Below are 22,408 nucleotides of genomic sequence, written 5' to 3' on the forward strand. Positions count from 1 at the left end.
AGATGTTTCAATAAGTTTTTCACAGACTGGATGCCTTCCTAGTCTGGGCACAATCCTTTCCCCCTGATACAGCCCTTGTTCCAGCTCAGGTGGTAGCTAGGGAATTTCTCATGACTGCAGCCTCCTTTGTTCTGTTCCACCCACTTATATATCTTTTGCATAAGGTGGGAATCCTTTGTCTCTCTGGGTCCCCACCGCCCCCTTCTAAATGGAAAAGCACTAGGTTAAAGATGGATTCCAGTTCAGATGACATGATCACATGTCACTGTAAGACTTCATTACCCGCTTGCCAGCACACATGTATACAGGAAGACTTACAAGTAAAACAGAGCCATCTACAGTTAATTGTCCTAGTTAATGGGAACCATCAAGATTCCAAACCACCATTAATGGCCCACACTTTGCATAATTACAATAGGCCCTCAGATTATATTTCATATTTCTAAATTTCAGATACAAGAGTGATACATTTATACAAATAGGATGACCACACTCAGTAGATTATAAGCTTTGTAATGATACCTTACAAGAGACCTCTTGCATGAAGCATACTTTAGTTACGTTATATTCACACTCATCAGCATACTTTCATAAAATCATATAGAGTGCAACATCACAACACTAACTAAGCTAAACTTACCCAGGTGGGGATACAATATCCTGGGAGATTTCATATAATTCTCATCATGTTGGGAGAAAGCTGCTTTTGCAAGTATGTTCTCACAATGACTTGAGTTCTCCTGTTACTATAATGTGCAAATCATGTTCCTTTACTCTTTGGTTTGACACAGTAACCTTAGGGACATGCGGGTTAATGAGCAACTGATGAGGGATGAAACGCAAGTTTCAGAGATTTCAGAGAATACAGAGTTATCCAAAAGTTCAGATGTTATTCTGCACCTTTCCTTTCTTCCTCCCTTCCATCCTATTTCATCCTTTCTGTCTTCTCCAGTGAGATTGTCATGCAGCTGGCCCACCTTCAATACATATTTTTAATCTCTCGATTTTTCCCTCTTCTGTAATCTCCAATAGCATGTTTTCTTCTCTTCTCTGGAATCCTTTCCTCTATGTAACCATCCTATAGCCTCTTTATCTATTCCCTAGCTCTGTACTTCCTCCAACACACACTCAACTCACTTTGAAGTCTTAATGGCAGAGTTCAGCAGTTTCTGGTCCTTCTGCTGGGCTGTAGGCTAACTGCACAGTTCAAACTCACTTCAGAATTTCCCCACCTATTTAGTCCCATGGTACATTTCACTTTGTCTTTTCATCTCTAGTGAACAGTTGCATTCAGATTTTGCAGGGAGGGAAGAGAGCTAGCATTCAGCTAAATATGGTATAGAACAGATGTAAGCTTCAATACATATACACAGTTAGAAGTGTACAGCTCTCCGAGGGCCAAACTCCATAGGCAGCCCGTCAGAATGTTGGTGGTCATAGGAAATAAAATGTTGGATAGGGTCCCAATCAGGGATAAGGGTGAGGTTTGGTTCAAAATCAAGGACCATACTAACCTGTTGCACGAGACTCCTCAAGGGACTGGTAATGGGATGTATAACTATACTGAGGGTGTAAACAATACCCACATATTTGAGAGTATAAACAATACAAATGGAGAAATACTGTGCGGTGTGGTACAAAGGAGTATACATAAGTTTAGTAGAATGAAACCAGATTTAGGCTGGGTATTAGAAAAAATGTCTGACCAGTGAGTTGTAGGAAGCTGAGGCGTATTCTTCCAAGGAACATCCAGGAACTATCATTTAAGACCGTTAAAACTTTATTAGGCAGATTGCTACAAAAATTGTTGTAGGGAATTATCCTGAAAGCTCTTTTCCATTTCTAATTTCTATAAAATTGACTTAAAGACTAGCAATTCAGTTAAAAATGATGATGTGTGATGTGTTGGCTCTTCCTATATGCATAGGGATCTCTGAGTCTCTGGAACATTGTATTTGTTCAGGTAACATTTGTTTCCATTAGCTGAAGCCTAAAATAAAGAAGGAGTTCTTTCAGTTAGTTTAGCAGAAACCTGCCGTTGCTGAACCAACTGTTCTGAGTATGTAAACTGCTGCTGATTCTTGCTAATGAATGTAAGCTGTTGGGGCCTGATCTAAAGTCCATTTAAGTCAATGGAAAGACTCCCATTGGCACTTGGTTGGCAACTGTGATGCTTTATCTGTTTGTTTTTTTTACAGAGGCATGGATTGCCATCTCAGCTCACATTTTCTGCAGGAGATTGGGACGGGGGCGGGGAGGAGAGAGAAAAGCCCATTAAGTTTATGGAAATAAGGTATAATTCACATAATGTGCCACCAAGGTTATCACACATAGTAATCAAACAAGACCAATCAAAGCTACACTGGCATCAGCAGATATATTTTCAAACACTGTTAGTCTCTGCAAACACACAAATGTGTCATTAGGAACCAAAGAAATCCTCATCAGCAATTTAGTTAAAAAAAAAAACCACAAAAAAAACCTCACAACACCTGCTAAGCTATTTGCAATCATTAGCAGCCACATTTTATTTGAGAAGGGGCGGGGCACCTGGGGAATTCAGTTTACAGGAAGGATCAAATCTGCCACCTTAGGATGTTCTTTTCAAGTTTTGCTAATTTTGCTGAATAGTTTTTAACCTCACAATCACTTTTAATTTTTCTTATGTGTACACTCTCTCTCTCTCTCTCTTATGAAAGACCCAAATTGATGGCTTAGGAAATAGTAAAGAGTTTGGTAAAATTCAGTCCCAGCTTTCTTTATAAATTATTGGTGATGTGAAGTTAAGGAGCAAATTGAGAGGCAAATGCAAGCACATACAGTGGCCTTTTTGCACATCTCTCCCCATATGTATTCAGAGCTGTGAAAAGTATTTACAGCACCTGAAATATCAAGTTCACAGAAATGTTATTCAAGATGAGATCTCTGCCCAGTAACAGAAAAATTCCAGTTTCAAGTTACTTTTCAGTTTAATAGGATTCAGTATGGAGATTAGCAGTGAACACTTTTTATTTTTGGTTTACTTCATTATTTGGAGAAATAAACTGGTGATGAGAAGAAGTACCACAATAAATGAATCCTAATGGTGATATTTAAAGGGACTCAGAGCATCGCAGCCCATTGCCAGATCTCATGGGAAATCATGCAAGATCCTGCCAGATGTTATGATTTAGACTCAGATTCCATGGTGATATATGCAGTGTAAATGCATAGAGAGATAGGCACATTCCCAGTTTTTAAAGGAGTAGCTGTATGTCCTTAATTTAATTTTTTGCCGGCTACCCTAACTGTTCCATTCAGCTCAAGACAGATTTGAGAGTTATTGCCATTAATCCATCTGATCTACCAGCTCCTTGAAGGCAGTTCAGCCACAAAGAGCGAGTGCTGTTTTAGAAATCCCATTTGAAAGTGGGTGTCAGTTGACCCACCACAGGAGTGATACTCTTGAAACCCTGGGACCAAATATGTGCTGTGAAAAATATAAATCTTTGATTTTCTTTTTTGATATACAAAGGAAAGGATAATCCATTCCTGTTCCCTTAGGGCTGAAAAGCAACAGATGCTTTAGGATAGGCACTCATGTTATGTTTTGGTATTGCATAGTCTCAGGGTTGCCAACTCTTTCAATGTTAATGTCAATCTTGTGAATTTGGCGTTTTTCTTATAGCCGCAGCTCTTTCAGTCATATGGTTACATGAGAATCTCAGCTTTCATGACAACAACAAAAGCAAGTTTGTAGCCCTCATAGTTGTTTAAAAAGCTTGAAAACATGAACCCTCCTCAGAAGCCAGAAGGTAAATAAAAAGCATCCAAAATGTGCTATTTTTAAAAACCATGATTTTTAAGCTAGTCTTGTGATTTGGGTGGGAGGGGTGTTTCCAGGCTCATGATTGTGTGGGGTTTGCACTACTGTAGTCTATCTTAAAAATTATGGCTCTAATCCTGCAAAGATTTATCCACATGATTGAGGGCTTGTCTAAATGAACAGTTAATGTAGATAAGCTGGGGTATAAATATACACTAACTCTTTGTGTGGACCCTGCTGCTGCTGCACACTGAAAGTTCCCTATTGTGCTCTGATCTGATCTGCTTTCAAATGGGAGTAGGTTAATTGGCACTGGGGGGACTTTTAATGTGGGGGTAGCAGGGTTCACATGCACAGTTAGTGAGCAGCACTCTAGTGCGCTGTGGATTTACACCCTAGCTTATCCTGCACTATTGGTTGATCTAGGCAAGCCTTCACTTTATGCACTGTAATTAGTCGCGCTGAACTCAAAAGCAATCTCAAGTTTCTGTGTAATATAGAGAAACAAAATTTTAATGGCGCTTGTTGCTGACCTGCTGCTGGTGTCCTTTTATATATTATTTGGAGTCTCTTTTACTTCCAGACATATTACTCTATTTTGAGCCAATGAAAATCTAGTTTAATAAATCCTCTGTTTTTGCAGAACAGCTTTACATTTCTCAATTATTTGGTTACAGCTGATACATTAGACCAAAGAAATCTAGGGAGAGCCAATTTTTCAGTAGGACTTCAGCTTAGCCTCTATTTCTGTGACGTAACCTTGGCATTCATAACGTACACAATCAAACTGAATTTGCATTTACTTTGTATGTGCAAATGGAATCCATCCCAATCTATTGTGTGTACCAATGAGAATGTGTATAAAAATTATACACACATGAATAAAGCCTATGTTTTGAAATGTTGGTCCCCAATTACAAATTCTAGCTTCAGAGCGTGGACTGAAATTTTGAAAGAGCACTTTAATTTCACATCTTACATGGAATAATTAAAAATACACTTAAGAAATACCACTGACTTGAAAGATTCTTCAGCTTCCTGATACTGTATTCTCTCTTCTTAAAATCAGGTTTCCCATTAGAGATGGTAGACTCAAAACTGGTGGAACATGCAGACATGTCCTCTCCGTGGGTTGCTCAATGTGTATGTGTAGGTTTACTCTGCTCTCTCCACTACCATGGTGCAGATTTCATCCTCAGAGTGAACTAGAACATTCGATGTAGCAAAGTGGAGGAGCTAGGGCCCTACCTCCTCCCAGGCCATCCCTGACTTTTCAGGTAATTTGCTTCTATGTAGTACCAGGAGTTAGACCTCAGGCCACAGCCATACTAGATAAAAAATGCCACTGGTGCTACAGCTGCTCAGCAGGAGGTTTAATTGACATGACTTTCAGTGTTCTCAACATTGCAAGCATCTTGCTTAAACTAGGGCAGAGTTTCTCAACCCGTGGGTCATAACCTGAAAATGGGTCACCAGAATGTGTCAAAGGGTTGTGAGGCTGGCTGGGCTTGGCTCTGCACTCCAGGTGTTCTGACATCATGCAGGGGGTAACAGTGCCACTCAGATGCTACTTCAGGAAGTACAGTCTCTTTTTGAAATTGGGAGCAGCAGAGAAAAGAAAATTCCTTGCCAGCATAGAGGAAAAGGTTACTATTCCCATCATTTCCCCCAAAAAGAGATGGTCTAGGGCCTTTTTTGGGGATTTGAGAAAGCTGAACAAATTCATCAAGAAAATCAAAGTCAGGATGGTCATCCTTGCATATATTTACCCTTCCTTGGAGATTGTTATGCTGCCCTCGCTTTGCAGGATGCCTACTTTCATGTGGCAATACAGCTAGCCCACAGAAAGTATCTTCAACTTGTAGTCAGGAACATGCACCACCAATATGCAATACTGCCCTTCGGTCTGTCCTCAGCCCAGAAGGGGTTTGCCAAGAGCAGGACAGTAGTGGCCCATCTTCATAATTCCAGAATTCAAATATTTCCCTATCTGGATTAGTCTGAGGAACGTCAAAGGGATGGGTCCAAGACACTATCTTCATAATCAGATCTGTTCTTTCATCTAGGGCTAAAGTTAACTATAGAGAAATTGACATTACGACTAACATAAAAAATACATTTCATAGGGGCAGATCTCGACACCAAGACTGGTGAGGTTAACCTCCCGCCAGACAGGTTGCTAACACAACTGAGGAAAAACAATCATCCGGTCATCTTTTGTGAAAATCTTAAGTCTGAGCCCAGGACAACAGTGCATTCTTGCCTTCAGCTGTTGGAACACATGGCCTCATGCACTTACATGGCTGAGTATGTCAGAGTTCAACTGCAGGCCTGGCTTCACTCAGTATACCCTCCAAGCAGACACTCTAGGTATGTCTACACTGCAGCTGGGAGCATGACTCCCAGCCTATGTACGTAGATTCATGCTTGCTCCCCTAGAGCTAGCAAGCTGAAAATAGCAGTGTGGACGTTGCAGAGTGGGTAATGGCTCTGGCTAGCCAGTGGGTCAGATGCACTTAGACATATCCTGTCTGGACATACTGATTTGCATACCTGCACGAGAGTTTCAGTCCTTGAATTGGTGACTAGATTCCCAGAATGTCTGCAGAGAGGTTCCTTCCTTATCCCCAGAGCCAACAATAATTCTTGTAACAGATGCATCCACTGTGGGTTGGGGTGCCCATCTGAGGCAACTACAGGCTCAAGCACTATGGACATCAGAGGAGGCTACCCTCCATGTAAATGTATTGGAGCTTTAAGCCATTCACCGGGTCTGAGACTTTCATCACTATCATCAGGAATCAAGTGGTTCAAATTCTTACCAACAATACCACTGCTATGTTTTTATCTGAACAAGCAAGGTCAACTCAGTGATCCCCTTCTCCATAAAGAACATTATTCTGCTATGGGCATTTCACCCTCCCAGGAGTGAGAAATACTAGAGCTGACACTCTTGGCAGACACTTAATAGAATACCATGAATGGTCTATAAAGAAAGTTAGGGTATAAAACAAACCTTAGTTAAGCAACTGCTTAACTGATGACTTGTACCACCTTTCTTAGGTTCTTCTAATTTCAATTGCTTAACTAAAGAAAAGGACTCGCACTGAATTTACTTTTATAGAGTTTTAATAAATATCCCTAACAGCAACTAATAATGTGGGATATAAGAAGCTAAAAAGGGTATTAGACTATGACTTGGCTAATGCAAAATAGAAAATTGGTTGATATAACTGATCAGGTTTTCAGAATCAAATCACACAACCACAATAGGAAATGGCACTTATACTCAATTGCTATCTTGGGAAGGTGATTTTGTTCCAATTTTTAACCGAGTCCCACGGGCATCACTTGTGCCAATTGGTTGTCATTAATTCAGCTGTTGCTAATACAACTCAGGAAAAATAATCCAAAACCTAGCTTTCCCAGTGAATGATATTAGTCCCAGGATCTGACTAACACTCCTAAGTATCTAACAAACTCCTACACTTATGACATACTGTATATGCTGAGTGCAATTCAAAATGTTTGCACATTTGGTCTCATTTTACGTCAGTACACACGAGAGCTTGAAAGGCAGTTTGAAACCATTAGCTATGTACAGTACTGTACTGTACATGTACAGTATTCTGTAATCCTAATTAACAGTAACTTGTTCAATTTAAAGCTAGTTTATAGCAATCATGATTGGAACCTGTTACAAAACACAGACACACACTGTAATTTTGTAACAATCTCTAAAACACACAAGCATGTATACTTCTTTACTAATTACTCAGTTTCAGGAAGTGGTCGATTGACTGATTGGGTCCTCACCCAAAAGAATGTCTTTGTGTTACTTACCACCAAATCTTTGCTCAGCCATCAGCTTTCTGCTCAGTTACCATTCACAGCAGGAGTTGACAGTGCAAACACAGGTGAAGTGAAGGACAGACATGACTATAGTCTTTTCCCAGTGCGTTAGCACAAAACCCAAGTTACTAGAAAATAGAAAGAGACAATTAAAGGTGACAATTAAAGCCTGATATGTACTTGATGTCACCACGAGGACTCATAGGTGGCTGGCCCAGGACCTCAGTCTTCTCCCTTTCAGGTTTCTTTGGCTTTCGGGAAGAGATGTGCTGAAGGAGACAGGCCATTTTATCCTATTTCTTCTGGGTGGGCCAACTTGGTTCCTGTTCTTGGAGTTGCTGGCACAGACCAATTAGATGGTGACTCATACTTCTTTTGAAGATTTGAAATGTCCAAGCAGAATGAATTGTCCTATGTCACCATCCAGTCAGGGAATGAGACATGAGCTTTTGATTTCTTGCAACTGGGACTGAAATTTTCCAATCTCTTTTCCAATCTATAGGTGGCGATTCTTTATAAATGGATTTGTAGCTAGCTTTCTCTTGCTCTTTCTCATTTTCCTTATAGAGGGCACTAGAAGAAGCCTGGTATACTGACAAGGTGAGCACTTGAGTAGGTAGTATGAACTTGTCAGGTCACCAAGAAGGTGGCACCCCTAGATTCTGATATACACAAACTTTTCTGAGGAAGTTCAGCTTCTTTTTAAGGTTGTCACATCAGCCAGTGTAAAACAAGTTAGGTGATAACTGTTGGTACAGGCATCTTGGTACATACCTTGAGCACCATTTGGTTTGCTCTGATTAGCAACATACCTCCATGAGTCACTATCTGTTAGCTCCTTGTGGTGCATCCCTTGCTCAGTGTTGCAGATATACTTGCTCAAGTTGAAGTTTCTCCATCAACAATCTGCTAGCCGTTGAAATGTCCAGTTTAAAGTTCATATAATTTATACAAAGTCCATCCATATTCTTTAATGCCCTTTAAACTTGTTTTAAAAATCCATTGTACAATTCAAAGTCACTTCAAGAACTGTTGTTTTCCAGTAGGCCAGAACAGCTGTATAAATCTTCCATTTCTGTTCTTCTTGTTTTAACAACCATGGTAGGATCTTGGTATGTATGTCTGAGCTGAGTCTGTCCATTCTTAACCAAACAGTTTCTGATTATTCTACTCTGTGGTCAAGTGTCCTTATAAACACATTATTTGGTTTCAGTTCCTTTTATTTAGTGCCTCTTTATGCCCAGGTGTATTTCATTAACTTGATAGTTTGCTTAATTGCAAACATTAGACTTATTTCCTCACTTTATCACTTAAACTAAAATAAATCCATATGAATGCAACACATTTCTTTCCTAACAGGATTGTCCATGAGGTAAACCTTGCCATTAAAATGTACAGTTATTTACCTAAAGCTGTGTCACTTATAGTTGACTTCTCTTTTATACACATTTTAATTATATTAGATTCCATCAAGTATCCTTACCATTGCTATCAATGAAAACATTTTTGGTAGCAGTTACTTCTGCCGGGATGGTGTCAGACCTTCTGGCATAAATATTCCTTGCTGAGCCTTCTTTCATGATATTCCACAAAGTCAAGGTCTCTTTTAGGCCACATCTTAAATTTAAGACCAAGATTGTTTCAGCATTTCACCTCAGTCAGACCATTCATCTTCCAGTGTTCTTTCTGAAGCTTCATTCTAGCAAGGCTGAAGAAAAGCTTCATACCTTGTTTGTTTGGAGGACTCTGTCCTTTTTCCTAGATGGCACAAAGGCTTTCAGATCATCTCCTACACCTTTTGTAGTCTATGCTGAAAGGATTAAATGGAAACCTGTTTCAGCTGAATGTACATCCCATGGCATGTGATTGTATCAAGCTTTGCTGTGATCTAGCAAAGGTCTCTCTTCTGAGGATAATGGTCCTTTCTACTAGGGCTCATTCCACTTTGTCAGCCTTTTTGAGCAACATTCATATAGTGGACACCTGCAAAGCAGCAACATGGTTGTACGTATGTACCTTCTTCAGACACTACACCATTACTCAAGTTTCCTGAGATGATTTGAATTTCAGCAAGTCAGTGCTGCAGTCTCTTCACATAATCTAAAGTCCCACTACTTGCAGGGAAACTACTGATGAATCACCTACAGTGGAATGTGTATGTGCACAATCACTCAAAGGAGAAAAAGTGATTACTTACCTGTACAGTAACTGTTATTCTTTTATGTGTTCTGCACATATGCATTCCACAACCCTCCCACCTGCTCCACTACTTTGAATATTCACTAGCTGGCCATGTGAAGAAATAGAGCGCCATGCACAAGGATAGAAGGGACGCATCTGCCACATGCTAATGCTGTTGGCATAAGTCTCCAACTTGAGTGCATTAGGCTCACATTCACCTACAGTAGACTATATATGTGCACAACACATCTTGAAGAACAACAGTTACTGTATGGGCAAGTAACATTTTTTTCCAGTCACAAAATACTTGTTTTCTGAACTTTAAAACATACCATAATATATTTGAGTTTGCTCAAGGACCACTTAAAATTAAATGTGCCCTGAAGCTGACCAAAAACTCAGTTCTTCAAATCCACTTAAATATTTTGGGTGTTCTCACTACTTGGGACCTGTGCAAAAAAGCAAACTACTAAGTCCACTCGCAGATTTGTGGTGGAAGTCCCAGAATATTATGGTCTCCTTGGTGCCTGGGGCCTGCTTTGACTTTATCCACCATTTAGCTTGTAACCATGGGGCCCAGAGAACAGTTCTCTGATGCATGTAGGCAAGCAGCCAGTTCAGAAGGTTTGTTGTCAAGGAAACTCCACTTCTGACCCTGAGAAAGTTGTCTAAGGTGTGATTTGAGCTCATTCACACTATTTGATCTATGAAAGGGAAGTGGCCAGCTGGGTGCTTTAGAAGAGGAGCCCATCTTATACCTAAATCACTGCATTGCCTAAAAGGACAGCAAGGCACATGCACTGTAACTAAAAAGGATGAACACTCAAAGTGGCTTTTCATTATAAATGGATTTGTAGCTAATTTTCTCTTGCTCTTTCTCATTTACCTTATGGGGGCACTGAAAGAAGTCTGGTTTACTGACTAAGTGAGCACTTGGGTAGGTAGTGTGAACCTTTCAGATCACCATGAAGGTGGCACCCCTAGATTCAGATATACACAAACTTTTCTGAAGAAGTTCAGCCTTTTTCTAATCAAAAGCAAATAGTCAACTTCAATCCACAGGGGACTTCAAATGAATTCTGAATTGAGATTTACCTGTTAAATTAAATAGCAGACTTTCAGCTTTGGGTAGCAATGCTATTATAAAAGCTATATTGCCATCTGATTTACCAAGCACTTCTTTGTGTTGTCTGCCACTGCAAACCCACAGTCGAAAACATTTGATATTGGTTCCAGTAAGTCCCTTAAGCTCTTGTTCTCAGGAGGCTGACATTTTAATATGGCATCTTGCAACGAAGTGAAATATAATGCTGTGTCATTTCACTGTTTAATGGAACTCAGGAAAGTCTGGTCAAAATGTTGTGTATACATAAAACTTTATTTCAGAATCAATGAAGATTGCTCACTGACAATTGTGCAGTTCTCTGTCATTTATAAAACCCAAGCACTTAACAGCGAGGAAATGAATAGTAAGGGAAATCATAAATCTTATACTGCCTAGATAATAAGCAAATACATTGGGCTTGATTCTCTGCTCTGTTAGTCCAGTTCTGCAGCAGTATGACTACACTGAAGCATAAAACTGGGGTAACAATGCAGAATCAAGTCCCATTTTATCACAACACAGATGGGTTGTTTGTTTATTTTTATCTCAATTTTAGTATCTTAATATTATCATTTAGGTGATATTGTTATGTGGGAAATGTATGTTTCAATTGTCAGTATTTGTCATTTCAAGTATTTGTGTCGAGGGTGTGCTGTCTGTTTAAGGACATGTCTGGGCTAGCAGATCTCTGCTCTAATTTCTCTCCTTTTAAGGACAAGCATTTTGGGATGTATAGTGCCAGGGGTCAGCTGACTGTAGGCGGCTGCAAGGCATGCTGAAAGAAGTGCTAGGGAATAAAAAATGCAGTCTTCACTCTGTGGAAGAGGAGACATTAGAACTGTTGTGGATTTCTCCACTGAAGAAGCACTCAGGCAAGGTGATGGAGGTCTTTGAAGAAGCAGGATATAGAAGGATTTCTGATTTTACTTTAGAAATATTGATGATTAAATGATTTATTAAATGGAGTGATGAAAGATAATCAAGATAATGTTATTATGTTTTCTGAACAGTGGAGCTGGGTGTGATCAAAGGAAAGCAAGTACAGTAGAACTCAGAGTTGCAAATATCTCTGGAATGGATGTTGTTCATAACACTGAAATGTTCATAACTCTGAACAAATCGTTATGTTGGTTGTTTCAAAAGTTTACAACTGAACATTGATTTAATACAGCTTTGAAACTTTACTATGCAGAAGAAAAATGCTGCTTTTAACTATCTTAATATAAATGAAACAAGCACAAAAACAGTGTCCTTACCTTGTCTCTCTTTTTTTAAACTTTCCCTTTATTTTTTTTCTGTAGTTTACATTTAACAGAGTACTGTACTGTATTTTTATTAATTATTATTATTATTATTATTATTTGGTCTCTGCTGCTGCCTGACTGCATACTTCCAGGTCCAAATGATTTGTGTGGTTGTCTGGTCAATTCCCAACTCTGGTGTTTGCAACTCTGAGGTTCTGCTGTAGTTAGGTCACTTAGAAAAGAGGTCCTGATACACAGTCCCCCTAACATGAGCCTCTCATAATATTTTCAGATTCTTATAACTTTTTTGGTGCAGAGCTAAGGAATATGGGGGGTGGGGGGTGGAGGGGCCACAGCAGTATGTTTGCAGGTGTTAAAGCAGTGTAGGGGATGTGGGGTTAGAGAGGTGCAGGGAGGGGAGAGAGGATTAGAAGGTGGAGGAATTAGGGTAAATGAGTGGAGAAAGGTTTGGGGCTTTGGTATTAGGCAAATGGCTGGTGGGGGGGACTAATGGGAAGGGAGATGGGTTGGAGAGGCTTTGGGCCAAGGGCAGGGGAGTGGAAATTTGGGTGAGAGGCTGGGAGGGGTGACAAAAGGGGTAGGTTGCAAGGGAAGTGGGGGGGATTAGGGACGGGGGACCTTTTAGCCCCACATTCTTTAGCCTCCATTTTGAGCCTGGTGCTCTCTCCCTTGTCCCCTTGTCCTGGCCTGTGGGGGAGGTAACAGAAGCCAGAATGAGGCAAGGCTGAAGAAAGCCCTGTATTTTTTAATCCATTAAAATATATGAGAGATTAATCTACAAAAATGTCTGCAACATAATTGAAATAAGAACAAAAATCTGACCTAAATCCACAGCAGCAAAGAAATAAAAGGATGAGGATGGCCTTCTTTTCTTAAATCACCTCATTACAGCACATTATTGAATGGGCTTTAAACCCTAGGAAAAGAGGACTTAGAACTGGAAGGGACCTCTTGCGTCATGTTCTCTGATATCATAGGCAATCACATCATATAGTCCTGTTCATAAATTTATCAAGCTCCATATTATAACTGGTTAAGTTTTTTGATCCACTACTCCTACTGGGACACTGTTCCAGAACTTCGCTCCACTGATGGTTAGAAGTAATCTTCTAATTACTTTGGAATAACATCCAATGTCACATCTGTGCTACAAAGCCCAGGCGCAGTGAGGTGAATTAACAAGCCATAGCTATTTTGTAGCAGAGTTATTTGAATTTTTTGTAAATGTCATAAATACACAATAATACGTCGTACCATTCTAGTCTATCTATTATCACAAATGTTCAAATCATTTGCATTTTTTAGAGAGAGATTTAGCTCTGCAATACCACGTAATGTTAAAATAGAGGAGCTCAAGAGTCAAGGTGCAGATGAAGAGCTTTTTAACATCTTTGCTTTGGGCTAAGAAGAGTATGCCTTGCAGTCTGCTCCTGAAAATTCCAATTAAAAAAAAATTATGGCATTTTTCATTCTGTCTTTCCATCCTTTGAGTACATCCAGCTGTGATAAACCACCAAAGCTTGTATGATCATGGAATGATGACCTTTTCTGTTGGCATATTTCCTGATCTGAAGAGGTGGACTCAAAATGAACACTCCATATTCCCAGCACTGTACACAAAACCCAACTCTTTAAATACCTCAAGTGATCTTGGGCACATCTGTCATCTGGATCACATGTGGTCTATATTGTCATGTATACTCTCTCCACAAAAGCAACCACTATGTGGACTGCCCTATACCAAACGTGTGTCCCACTGGTCAATAGTTATTCAGGGTAGCCAGTTTCCACAGTGTGATTGATTCTCTCACACTGAGTGGAGCTTGTATTCTGGTTTTCTGGAGCTGCAGTGGTTGGGATACTTCTTCCAGATGTAGAGAAAAGTCTCTATACACTGAGGGGGTGGAGGGGCGGCTATCTCACCAGCCCAGGAAAGAACCAGGGCCATGCCTAAGTGTGGTTGAGGCCCTTGCCTCCGGGCACAATTTATTCAAACACAAATCTCCCAAGTAACATAAAATAAAGTGATTCCCCTGACCACAGCAGGCTGCAGTCCCCAGAGGTCATTCCCTTTCTCTCTCTTAGCCCCCAAAAGAGGACATGCTTCTTCTGTTTATCCCCTGTTGAGTCATGTGACCGGCAGGCAGCCAGCCCTTAATATTCTGCTATGTTTCACCTTGTCAGTCTCCTGACTCATCTTAGTTCTTTAGCCACTATTATTTGTTCCGTGTCTCAGGAATAACTTTGTCCCACTTGTCTGTACCGTAGTTATGACGGATTCCTGACCAAACGCAGCACTCTAACCAGTAAGTCCATTTCATGTAATTCGTGTCAGTTTAATACCGGGCACTGGGGGCAATGGAGTTGCATTACAGAGTTGTACCATGAATTCCTTTAGCAGTTAGGACTTGGCTACATGGATTAGTTCATGGCAAACAGGGGCGTGAATCTACTCTGCACTCCCACAAACTAACTGTCCATATGGACCCTGCTGACGTGCATTAACCATTCTTAAATGTGCTTTGATCTAGTCCTCTTTGATATGGGATGAACTGCTAATGCACATCTGCAGGGTCCACCTGGGCAATTAATCCATGGCAATTAATCAATTGATTCACACCCCAGCTTGCTGCGAACTAAATGTTTGTGTACATAACCCCTTAATCTCAGGCTTTGGCTCTCCATATGTTTTGCCAGAATACACTCCACTGCCACCTGGACCTCTTGAAATGCTTGGCAACAAATTTATAGGACTGAGTCAGAAAATCGTAAGATAAGAATGAGGTTTTTATTGTTCAGCCTGGCCTCCATTTTGTATGTATGTTGCAGAAATGACTACATTTCCCAGGAGGTCATGGAGATTTGACTCTTTATTTTCCTCAAAATTATCTTGGGCTTCAAAAAACTCATCCAAGATTTGATTTAACCTATCAATTTTCATACATAGACTTACCATCTAGCTCTGACTTCTGATATTCTGCAGTCCTTCTACAGCTTTTCCTCCCTGTGACTGACAAAGAAAGACTCCAGTCCTGCAATGCAATCTGCTACTGTGGTTCCTTACACCCTTGTGAAAACACATTGACTTCATGTAGTCACAGCGGTCTTTGCTAACAGATCACAATGCAGGTAGAGCTAGTCGGGATCTTTTCAACAAAACTTTTTTTTTTATGGAAAATTTTGGTTTGTTGAAACTTGTGGAAACTTACCAGTTTTCATGGAAGTATTGCTGAGAGAGTTTCTCAGGTACAGACTGGAATATCTGGTCAGAGAGAGAGAGAGAGAGCCCAGCAAAGCCAATAGTTCAGTAGTTGGGGCATTCATGTGGGATGTGGCAGACTCAGCTTCAAGTCTGTGTTCTGCCTGATTCAGACAAGGGACTTGATTGAGGTGTGTAGTCAGTCTCTCTTCTCCTGCTCTGGCCCAATGAATATTTAAATATTTATACACCATGGAACAATTCCAACAGGAGAGAATGAGAGAGAGACTGATTCTGCAGCTTGGTGGTTGGGGCACTCACTTGGGTTGTGGGAGCCAACGTTCAAATCTCTGGTCTGAAGTGGGCAAAGTGGGACTCGAAACTGACTTTTCCACATTCCGGGTGACTGCCCTGACCCTTGGGCTATTACTGTTCTGAGGCATGTGTGCTCTAGGGTTTTTTTTTTTTTTTCCTTCACAAAATTTTTCGAACGGTCTTGGTTTCAAAATAAATGTTGAAACCTTGAAATTTTTGGCTAAATAAAATTCTTGTTTTCTGGCAAACCCTAACTGCAGGATTGGACCTACACTTGTCTTAATTATAGAGCTACTTTATTAATACAGAGAAACACATCTCTAAATGAGAATTTGCATAGGTTGTTTGCATTCTGGGAAATCCTTTAATGCTTTGAGGGATTGTACAGGTTAAACTATTACCTTTCCTAATGGAATTAGAAAATGCCATGCTGGGGAAAATCAAAATATTGGGTATTTATTATTTTTAAAGTATCATCTAAAGTTTTAAGCTTCTTGTCTATGTTTAATGAAGCTTGTAAATAATGAGTAGCAATAGTCAATTAGTTTTTAAAACAGAAGCTCAGTAGGTGCACTGCAATCTGGTAATGAAATGCTTAGTTAGAAAAATACTTTTGTAGTCGCATTCTTGTGAAGCAATGACTAAATCCACGAAGAAGTTTGGTTTTTTGCAAGTTTGTATTCTCTAAGGATGTTCCAAAGACTCTTCATAATTGTTTTTCCAATTAAGTGTCAGTTTGCATTTGCATAGGTATCAATATAACTTGTGTATGGAGACACTATGGATAAATTATGAGAAAATGACTGAGAAATTATGAGAGGCAGTGAGGAGGAATTATGAAAAGTTGGCTTGGGGAAAAATGAAGTTTCTTTTTAGCAGTTTTAGGCTTATTAAAACATGAAAAGTAAATGGATCTAAGTTTAATGTAGACTAGATTTTAAAGATGTTTTTCTAAGTTCCGCTACTAGTTATTAACCCCTTTTATTTGATATGCTGGTGAAGTCATAAAGTTAGGCACATTATGATGATGGGTAAGTGTAAAGAGAAACATGACACCAGTAACTTTCTTGGCAACAGAATAAAGTGTTGTAAACCCCAGATTATGACCATAGTCCAGTGCATTATCCAATTCCATGACCACAGAAAATGCTAGTATGTTTTGCTCAGCAGAAACAGCAACCAGATAACGTCAGTGTGAAATTATTTTATTTTAGTATGAAGGAAATAGCAAAAGTAAAGTCGGCATGTGTGACCTTAACTTTAGCAATTCTTGATTTTGCAGTGCTTGATTTATGCAACCTTAATGTTTGCTTAAAGTAGCTTTTAGTGTGGAATGCACTATTTTTGTAATAGTTTTACATTAGACTGTGAACTCCTTGAGCCAGATGTTCAACCAGAGTAAATCAGCACAGCTGTAACAGTTTCAACACAATTATGCCAATTTACAGTTGCTAAAAATCTCGCCCCATGTCGTCTTCTAATAGTGGTAAGCATGTTATTAACACTCAAATATCATAATATCCACCACATTTTCTAGCTGTTCAAACAGCCTCTGGTCTTAGTGGTTGCTCAACATTATGTATAAGGAAACAATCATATACTACTAAAAGAAATGTGCATCCTTTGCAATTCTTACTTGAGTTAAGGCCAAGATCATTTAATTGTCCTCTGTTGAGCACTGTAGCCATTCTGCAGTTAGAAAATGAAAAATAATGAATTATAATGATAATCAGTTATTTGTATTGGTGATCGTATACACATAGTTGAATATTCTGTTAAGATATTGAACTGTCTTTCTCACTGCATAGTTCTACAACAGGGGTAGGCAACCTCTGGCACACATGCCAAAGGTGGCAGACAAGCTGATTTTCAGTGGCACTCACACTACTCAGGTCCTGGCCACCGGTACGGGGGGCTCTGCATTTTAATTTAATTTTAAATTAAGCTTCTTAAACATTTTAAAAATCTTATTTACTTTACATACAACAATAGTTTAGTTATATATTATAGACTTATAGAAAGAAACCTTCTAAAAACGTTAAAATATATTACTGGCATGCGAACGCTTAAATTAGAATGAATAAATGAAGCCTCGGCACACCACTTCTGAAAGGTTGCCGACCCCTGTTCTACAATGTATAATTACAATAAATGGGTGATTTCATTACTTCACCCATCATCAGCCATTGTTTATTTCAGTACTTTGAATGTCATTAGAGATTTGACTGGATGAGGCTAAGAATGGCTTATATGTATGCGTAGCAACTATGACCTCACCACTGTACAACCTACCTGTCAAGGAAGAGTGCAGATAGATCTAATCTTGGAAAAACTGTCCAAACCCAGGAGTTAAGAGCTTATTTTTTTTCATGGTTCAAAATAGAAAGTAGTCTATTCATTTTGTTTTTTAAATAGTATTATGAGACCACATCCCTCACTTCAACTTGACTTGCATAACTATAAAATCGTATTTTAGAAAACTTTATTTCTCGCTTGTAACTGCCTATGGAATCTGACTCTCCTCATACTTCTCACACTGAAGATGTCTGTTTAGCCATGGAATACAGGTATCAAATGAGCAGAAGCAGTGCAATTATTCCACATGCTGCCCAACCAAATGTGTGACAATGCTACCCCTGTGAGGGTTGGTTTGTTTCTCTCTCTCCATATTCAATTCTTAGTCTGAGAAACTGCCAACAAGAATTTGGTCTAGCACCAAATGTCAATGACTAAACTATCCAAGGCTAAAGTGCCTGGCTAAACTGCTTCCAAAAATTAGATGGATCACAAATAGTTTGTACCTTGTGATGCTTTGTATCGTGGTGGCTCTTGCAACGAACTATTGTGACTTTGTAGGCACCGTGCTGTCTAATTCTTGTTAGCAGCTGGAACTGCATTCTGGCACACTTTAACATCTGGTAACATCTTCTGGTTCCTCCCATCATGGGTTGCATTCACTCCATTGAGCTATATATGCAAGACTCTGTAATATATTACTATTACAAGATTTTTTTGGATGCCTATCCAAACCAAACCAAACCTCCAGGTCTTGCCTATCATGGCTAGGAATTTGCCATGGATTTTAAAAGAAAGCTGGAATTAATTTTCTGATTTTCTACACATCATAGAATATCAGGGTTGGAAGGGACCTCAGGAGGTCATCTAGTCCAACCCCCTGCTCAAAGCAGGACCAATTCCCAACTAAATCATCCCAGCCAGGGCTTTGTCAAGCTGGGCCTTAAAAACCTCCAACGAAGGAGATTCCACCACCTCCCTAGGTAACAAATTCCAGTGCTTCACCACCCTCCTAGTGAAATAGTGTTTCCTAATATCTAACCTAGACCTCCCCCACTGCAACTTGAGACCATTGCTCCTTGTTCCGTCATCTGCCACCACTGAGAACAGCCTACCTCCATCCTCTTTGGAACCCCCCTTCAGGTAGTTGAAAGCAGCTATCAAATCCCCCCTCATTCTTCTCTTCTGCAGACTAAATAAGCCCAGTTCCCTCAGCCTCTCCTCATAAGTCATGTGCTTCAGACCCCTCATATATAGAGTGAGTGAATAGCATTATTTTCAATTCCTCTGCACTATCCCATATACCCTCCAGACAAAGAACTAAGATAACAACGAAGATAGTTGTTCCCAAATATCACTGTTCACTTGTTTTCGGACTCTCCAGTACTTACGGATACTGACTCACTGTAAATGACTTTGTATTTAGAGATACTAGGTCATGTTCACTCTTTGCTCCAGAAGAAAGTTGTAATATCCTTGAGTACCATCTTGATTCAGCACAACCCCAGGCAATCTAATTACACTGTCTCTCCAGTCAGCAACACTGCTTGTTTTTTTGGTGACAGAAGATGACTGCAATTCTTTCCGGCAAGGGGAAGTTGCAGCTGTTTTGTGAACATCAGGCTTCCTCCTTGGAGCCCTGTGTCATGTTTTGGGGTGCAATTTAGAGCAGTGAGAGGTTGTCATTACCTGCCCGGTAATCCTGGGTACTGTAAATGCTCTTCTGCTGTGGCTCACAGCCCGGACACCATCAGCCAGAAGACAAGCATGTGGTTCTCTGAGTGTCTGTGTGCTGTGCAGCTCTGGTTCAGCACTCTGACTCATGCAACCTGCCTACAGCACAACAGCTCCACCCTGGTCTCCACCAGCCTTGGTTACTACTTGTAGGGTGATCCCACAATGCTGAAAGTACCAAATTTCCCCCAAACCATCTGCCCTGAAGTGTCCAGCCCTGTCCTGCAGTGCTCAGGGAATTAATAAAGTGTATTGTACATTAGAGAGAAAAAAAACCATAAATTATTACTTTATTTGGAATTAATAATCTCTTCAATTCAAACACGGCACTGGGTTTGTTTAGATTAAAAGTAATACAAATTTATTAACAAGAAGAGAGTTTTAAATGAGTTCAAATAGTAGGGATCAAGACAAAATGGTGATGAGCAAATAAAAGTAAATATGCTTTCTAGTTTATAAGCCTTAAGAAGCTACAGCCTTGGTTCAAGGTAGACTTCTTTCCAGCTATTTCTGACTGTCTCTCAATCAAAACCTTTCACAGAAGTACAAGATGCTGGCTTCCCTTGTCTTCCTAGGCGAAAGATCTTTATCTAAGCAGGTTTCTTACCTATATTCAGTTCCCAGAGGCTTCAACTCTTGGTTGCAGAATCCATCTTTCTTGGCTTACAAGAGCTCTGGCTCCTTCTATCTATCCAATGAAGAATGTCAAAATGGCTTCTTATCTCTCTTATCTCTTCTCAAACTCATTGTTTTGTCCCCAGACTCAAGATAACCTCATACTGTTCTTCCCTTCCTGTGGATTTCCCATCCCCCTGCTGATTCATATATAAATGGGGCTTATCTTGTTTTTGACCACACCTTGCTTAATTTCATTGGATACAGGTAGATAGATGTCTTCCCTTCTGTCTGAAAGAAAACCTGTTTCTCCCTTTGTTTGGTCACAGACTTTAAAGCATAATGTCAGTGAGTATTCATAATTCCTCATGTAGTGTTAATACATATGTATTACAATTATACTAATCACCAGTGTGTCATTAGTTTTCATAAAAGACCTTACTTGATGCACTTTTATAATATAGTAATATTGTATACAATCAACTGACTCATTTACTTATCATTTGAGTTTCAGACCCTTTGTATTTATAGTCCAATAAACCATTGAAATAAATTCTCAGCTAAAGTTCCTTTTCATCTTCTAAGAAGAGATGCCATAGATCTGGTGACAACTTCATGCTGGTCCTTCCTGCCATGGAGATAATAACATTTTATTGTGACGGGTTCCCCCTGGGGTGCCACCTGGAACTGGGGTACCACTGAGCCCTCTGCCCCACTAGCCTGGGTCCCCTCTCACACTGTGTTGCTGTGACAAGCTGCAAAGCCCTCCAAGCTTGCACTTTCACCAGCATTCACACAGGTAGGGACACACCCAGCTGCAGTTACACACAGGCTCTCTAACCACCAGCTTCCCATCTTAGGACCCCCAGAGCAATACCGTCCTGCCCTGGTCAAATCTGGCCAGTATATGGGTTTAGTACCTGGTCTGCCTCTCCCTCAATGTGAAGAGAACAATGCACACTTCTGGTAACCAAGCAGAGATTTTCCCCAAGCACTACAGTCAAAGCTCACTGGTTTGGATTAAAACATAAAATAAGTTTATTAACTAGAAAAGATAGATTTTAAGTGATTATAAATTATAGCAAACAGATCAAAGGAGATTACCTAGTAAATAAACAAAATACAAAGGAAGTCTAAGATACTAGAAAGATAGGATATGAACTAGCAAATTCTCACCCTGGCTGATGAGACAGGCGGGCTGCAGATTCTTAAGGGAAAAGCTGCATTTGCTTTACAGCTTGGAAATCCCCAGGTGTTTCATACACAGGCTAAAAATCCCTTTAGCCTGGGTCCAGCACTTCCCCCAGTTCTGTCTTTGTTCCTCAGGTGTTTCCAAATGTCTTCTTGTGTGGGGAGTGAAGAACCACAGATGATGTAACTACCTGCCTTATATAGCTTTAGCATATGGCGGGAACCCTTTGTTTCAAAGCTTGGTTCCCAGACCAGTTTTTGGAAAAATACTGACATCCCAAGATGGAGTTCAGAATCATGTGGCCTGGTCACATGTCCTTGTAGAGTCATAGCAGCCATTACTTACAGGCTGTCTCCAGTGTTCTCAGGAAGGCTCACCAAGTGGGAGATAAGCTTCTCCTAAGCTATTGTTTTCCCTAATGGTTCATTGCCCTGAATAGGCCCTTCCCAACCAGCTATCTAGACTAAAAGCATCTTGTCCAGTGGGCGTTACCCAGGTGTAACTACATTTGAAGTACAGATACATAGTCAGTATTTATAACTTCAGATACAAAAATGATATATGCATACCAATAGGATAATCATATTCAGCAAATCATAACTTTTTCATTTACACCTCACATGACTTATCTTGTACAAAATGCATCATAATTATGCCATAATCATATCATAATAATATTACTATGATGAATATGGGATGAAGTGTTAGTTATCTCCTCCCCTTGTTAGCTTGATGGCTTTGTTTATCTTTTATGTAAATGAACCTCCATTGTCTCTGCCTGATGACCAGACCAGTCAGACAAACAAGTACAGGTTCCTTTGTCTCAATAGACTGTGCTTATACACTTTAA

This window comes from Trachemys scripta, chromosome 6, assembly GCF_013100865.1.
Source record: "Trachemys scripta elegans isolate TJP31775 chromosome 6, CAS_Tse_1.0, whole genome shotgun sequence".
Taxonomy (NCBI): domain Eukaryota; kingdom Metazoa; phylum Chordata; order Testudines; family Emydidae; genus Trachemys; species Trachemys scripta.